The sequence below is a fragment of the Tachypleus tridentatus genome, chromosome 8, assembly GCF_004210375.1.
Source record: "Tachypleus tridentatus isolate NWPU-2018 chromosome 8, ASM421037v1, whole genome shotgun sequence".
NCBI lineage: Eukaryota > Metazoa > Arthropoda > Merostomata > Xiphosura > Limulidae > Tachypleus > Tachypleus tridentatus.
In genome coordinates, this window is record NC_134832.1 from 58,719,657 (window position 1) to 58,725,656 (window position 6,000).

At 35.6% G+C, this 6,000-nt stretch overlaps 1 long non-coding RNA gene across 1 annotated transcript in view; it reads right to left on the reverse strand.

Moving 5' to 3' along the window:
- The window catches only part of LOC143224159 (uncharacterized), a 29,252-nt gene extending 24,218 nt beyond the window's left edge, over positions 1-5,034 (reverse strand). The window contains exons 1-2 of the long non-coding RNA XR_013013240.1: positions 4,914-5,034; positions 3,570-3,791 (exon numbers count right to left, since the gene is read on the reverse strand). This is a non-coding gene — a long non-coding RNA (uncharacterized LOC143224159). The remainder of the gene's footprint in view (positions 1-3,569; positions 3,792-4,913) is intronic.
- Positions 5,035-6,000: the final 966 nt, after the last annotated feature.

The window sequence follows — 6,000 nt, forward strand, 5'->3', positions numbered from 1 at the left end:
TGTTACACTGCGAAATTAGGTACGGCTAGCGCAGATAGCTCTCGTGTAGCTTTGTGCGAAATTCAAAACAAAGCAATCTGAAGAAATATTATTATGTGAAAAAAAGCAACTCAACAACAAAACTACAGTAATAAACATTGCTATCAAAATTTATATTTCGAATTTCAAAATACAATTGTTCTTCATTATCAATGTACTCCTACAAAACAACATGTTAATGCGTGACTATAAGTCCAAACTTTTCAACTTTAATTCATTTTGGATTATGCGCAAAGCTACACGATGGCTATCTGCGCTAGCCCTCCCTAATTTAGCAGCGCAAGACTAGAGGGAAGGCAGCTAGTCATCACCATCCACCGCCAACTCTTGGGCTACTTTTTACCTACGAATAGTGGGATTGATCGTCACATTATAACGTCCCCACGGCTGAAAAGGCGAGCATGTTTGGTGCGGCGGAGATTAAACCCGCGACCCACAGATTACGAGTCGAGCGCCTTAACCACCTGGCCATGCCGGGCCTGAACCTAGAGAAGTAGGTGGCCATATGTCTTCGTGAAATTTAAAAAATCGAAGGAAAAGTTTAACAGGTTTAGTTGAGACATCGAAATGTTATCCTTGTCACTAAGTCAATTTTATCTGAAATATTCCTTTATCAAATGTTGTCATCTCCACAATTCATCAAAATATTGAAGAATAACCTACTAATAATCACTTTGTCTGGAAAGTTGTTTAATTCAACACATTTAAATGTTTAGTACCTGATAACTCGTTTCTTAATTTGCCAAAAATGCATAAGTATTCACCATATATATTAATTAAGCCCTTATGTTCACACAAAATTATAATTTTCACATTTGTAAATGTAATTTATGTGTTCATTGACTTGCGTTAATGTTCTTTCTAACAGTTTAATATATTTGTTTGTTTTTAATTTCCCGCAAGGCTACTAGAGCTATCTGCGTTGGCTGTTCCTAATTTAGCAGTGTAAAACTAAAGGATTGATTGATTAGTTTGGCGTTTAATGGCGCAAAGCAACTAGGATATCTGCGGCAAGACGAAAGAAAAGGCAGTTAGACATCACCATCCACCGCTAACTCTTTTATGTTTGTTTTTGAAGCTACACGAGAGCTATCTGCACTAGCCGTCCCTAATTTAGCAGTAGGGGCCTAGAGGGAAGGCAGCTAGTCATCACCACCCACTGCCAATTTTTGAACTACTCTTTTACCAACAAATTGTAAAACTGATCGTCACATTATAACGACTCCACAGCTGCAGGGCGAGCATGTTTGGTGTGACAGGGATTCGAACCCGCGACCTTCAAATTGTGAGTCAAACGTCCCAACCACTTGGTTATGTTGAGTCCATTAGAATTTAACCAAAAACATGAAAACAAAACACTAATTTCATAACGTGGAAACATACTGATTCATGCTTAAACATGGCTGAAGTGATTTAATATGTAAGTACTCTTTGGTCTCAAGTGCTTCCTCGTTAGATGTACATCTTAAAGTATTAGTTGTATACTGACATCTCGCCTGCTAAGCATCAGAGAACTAGTTTAGTTGCATGCTCTTATATTCTTGTCTCAAAACTTAGAACTTTTGCAGAATAACATCTTTCGTCTCAGCCCTGAGCATAATATTGTCTTAAAACGTTTCTTACTCTTTCCCCATCAGAACTACTTCTTAAAAGCTGCCTGAATAGGATTCCAAACTGTGACCTGAATATTATCTTGTTAAAACAAACCTTGATAATGACTGAACAGTAGTTATTAAATAATCAAATTGGTAAGATTAACTAAACATTCCATCAAGCCAGATGTAAAAACTCCTACTAGTTTCGCACTGGTCTTGTTACTTTTAAGTCATTAGTCTGAATAATTTAATATGTTTTATCTTGTTCGTCTCGAAGAGTTTGCATATATTTTCTTTTTTTTTTCTAAGGAAAGATGGAAAGGTCTCCCGAGGGACTCGTAAGTGACAAACTTTACACATGATGCACTCGGCTCATAATCCAAAGACGTTTCGTCATTAATTTCGTTTATAATAGTAGATCGTGGGCTATTTTCAAAGGTGTCAAAGTGTGAGCATCTCTCACAAATGAGGAACTTTTCAAATTTACTCCAATCGACAAGTGTTCAACTTCAATCGACGTAAGCTCTGTCTCACATGTACCAGAACCAGAAAGTTCACATTTAGGTCTTTTGTGCGTCCTTTTTAAAAGACGGCGATAGAATTTTCGTACAATTTGGTTTGTCGGTTGAAAGGATCCAGGTTATTGAACAGTTAGAAAATTGACTCAATAGAACTTATTTTGTCTTATACAACTGAATTGTGTTCGCCAAACCTAACTGAATCATCGAAATTCGAATATATATATATACATATATTATTTTTCCTATTATAAAAGACTCAAACATATAAAAAAAATAAACGTTCCTTTTACGTAATTTCGCTGAATTTTAAATGCTCCAAAAAATTAGCCTTGGTATTATAATTATACGGCCCAGCATGGCCAAGCGTGTTAAGGCGTGCGACTCGTAATCTGAGGGTCGCGGGTTCGCATCCCCGACGCGCCAAACATGCTCGCCCTTTCAGCCGTGGAGGCGTTATAATGTTACGATCAATCCCACTATTCGTTGGTAAAAGAGTAGCCCAAGAGTCGGCAGTGGGTGGTGATGACTAGCTGTCTTCCCTCTAGTTTTACACTGCTAAATTAGGGACGGCTAGCACAGATAGCCCTCGAGTAGCTTTGTACGAAATTCAAAAAACAAACAAAAAACAATTATAATTATTGATTTTATTTGGCATTATAATAATTGATTTTAATAAATTTGTCTGAAAATATCAAATGTAAAATTTGTATTGATACTTACAACAATATTTTAAATCATGCCATCGAGTTTATGTTGGTATTATTATAATAATATTGCAAAACATTTTTTAAACCCCCCCCTAGTACAGCGGTATGTCTACGGATTTACAACGCTACATTCAGGGGCTCGATTCCCCTCGGTGGGCATAGTAGATACCTCGATATGCCTTTGCTATACGAAGTTTGTTTTCTTGTTTTTTATTGCTGTAAAGCCAACACGAGAGGAATCGAACCCCTGATTTTAGCGTTGCATATCCGTAAACATACCGCTGTACTAGCGGGGGGGTCATTGCTATAAGAAAAACATTCTTTTTTGAAACATCATACAAACTTGTTAGACGGCTATTCTACAGTAACATGTTTTATGCCCAGTACTAAACCTTGTTTTTACTCTGACCGATTATTGTAAATTTTTTTTCTTAATTTCGTGTTTGTATTATTTATTTTATTTAAAAAAAACGTTAAATTAGTTAGTGGGAGAAAATTGAAATTTACCTTTCTGGTTGTAACAGTATAAATTATTTTCTGAGCAACGTAGCATGGTTTGGGAAGCTAATTTTTCGTGTCCTTGTTTCTCAACACGGTTTGTTAAACCACAAATAACAACAATAAGTACTTGTTACCATATAATCATCACAGCTACATAATGAATGACAAGTATGAATGTACCATATAACTTTTTTACATATTTTTACCGTGAAAAAGTAGTATTGTATATAGTCCAGGCCACTCCTATTGTATACAGTCCAGGCCACTCCTATTGTATACAGTCCAGGCCACTCCTATTGTATACAGTCCAGGCCACTCCTATTGTATATAGTCCAGGCCACTCCTATTGTATACAGTCCAGGCCACTCCTATTGTATATAGTCCAGGCCACTCCTTTCGAAGATCGCACTCCACCTCATTAGCAAACCCTGAGTGTTCAAGTGATGACCAAATATGAATTCCAAATGTTAAGGAAATATATTAACAAAAAAAAACACCTACCATCTACGATAAAATATGTCTTTTGCACTGAATTATCTCTCTTTTATTATACTTGTATGAGTTTACTGTTTTGTTTGTTGCTTCAAGAAATAGAACGGTCAAAGACTCTGAGTACTGGAGTGGAATGCTTGTAAAATACGGAAAGTGGCAAAAAATGTTTACTGAAATATATATTGATTGAATTATTCCATACCACATTGTAAGGCTTGAGAATTATTTGAAACCTGTTTACTAAATATCGATTGTGCACCAGTAACAACATCCGAGTACGGCCTACAACCGTACTAAGCATTCAGTATCGAACTTTTAAGAATTGAGAATTTGTTGTTTTTAATCACATATTATATAATTTCTATTTTTGTATACCTATGGTTCTATTAAGTTTTACGCTTACGAAGACAAAGAAACTTTTATAGAAGTTCATTGACCCACAATATTTGAAACAACATACAAATAAATTATATAATAATTAGGTAGATTACTGCTCTAATAACGCTCATAGGCTTGCTTCATAAAACATGCATGTATATGTTTTAGAGTAGACCTTCTTAAAGAGTAGGCTTTTACTGCGTTGTGTAGAAAATAGGTTGGAATAAGTAAATATTGCAGAAGATAACGTAAAAATCAAACCTTATAGAACACAAAGCTACCTATGCTATACACAGTAACAGGTAAAAAACTAAAAGTAGTAATACTAACTTCGCACAAAGTAGTTCGTAGCTATACTTTGAACCTTCAAACTACGTTCACATTGCGAAAGGTAAATGATGTCCAGTAAGTAGAGTTATTATTACATATATTAAGATATTAACTAAACTTACAAAAAAACATGCTTAATTTTAGTCAGTCACGTGGATAAAGTCAAATCAACTTTAAGATAATCCAAAGTGAGTAGAAAAAATAAACTAAGTGTACGATAAACCTTTAATGTGATAAATGGTTATGTTATAGACTTACAAACTAGTAGGAAGAACGAATTCGAACAAAGTTTCAACTACATGTTCATGTGATTTGTAACGCTTCATATAAAGTTTCTGATTGGTTGTTACCTTATAAGGTCTTTAAAATCTTCATCATCAGGGAAACCTGGTCCTGCTGATGCTTCGGGTCTGAGCAGTTGAGGAGATCGTGCTGTTGACAGAACGGATACAAGGCTGATACTAGAGCCTGTCTCGCGTGGCTTGTTTTCTTACCTTCTATTCGCTCACGCCGCCTCGCGGTGTCCGTTTATACAATTACTTACACATGATTGTGTAACGCGTAGCTGTCTTTCAACTGCTGTTCGTTAAGCAGGAATAAAGAAGGAAAAGCAGAGAAAAAAAATAGAAATATTGGGTGAACCTTTATCATGGGTTACCGTGGAGCTTGTTTTGGAAAAAATAGTCAATAATTGCAAGCTTGGAAAACAAAATTTACGTGTGACTTGTTAACTCGTTCGACTTTCGAACTTGCATTAGTTTGAAATATCAAAGCGAAGTCAGTTCGAGAAATAGTTAAGGCGCATTTAAATTTTACATTGACCAAAAATTAAAAAGGCTTAAATCGCTTATTTTATAAGTAATATATTTCGGAAGAAAACAGTGGGGTTAACTGTAACTTAAGTGGTGTTTTGTTTCCATTTTTGTGTGACTGAGATGTTATTAGGGAACCTGACCAGAAAATTCATGAAGTCACAAGCACACAAATAATTTAGACAAAATGTTGTTTTTGAAAAACTGATATGAACTTTTAGCTTCTCGGGTCGAAAGTTTAAATCCCGTCATTGAGCATAGTCGTCTTTTTATTCTAGGTGTGACTGTCATTCCCACTATTCGTTGGTAAAGAGTAACCCCAAGGGTGGGTGTATTCAAACATCTGTCTTCCTCCTAATTTACCGCTTCAAAATTATGGTCGGCTATTGCAGGTAACCCTCGTACGCTTTTGCACGAATTTCAACGAATAAACTTTTATAATTAATATAACTGCAATCTTGCGTGTTATTTTGCATAAGAACAACATTGTGGCAATACGGATCTTTCGAGGTCTTGTGGCACAGAAAAGAAAATGCGGACATAGTTTCTATTTAAACGTATTTATTAATTTTGCAAACATGTGTCAAAATAATTTGGTATAGTCATCAGCTTGCATTATAGTTTG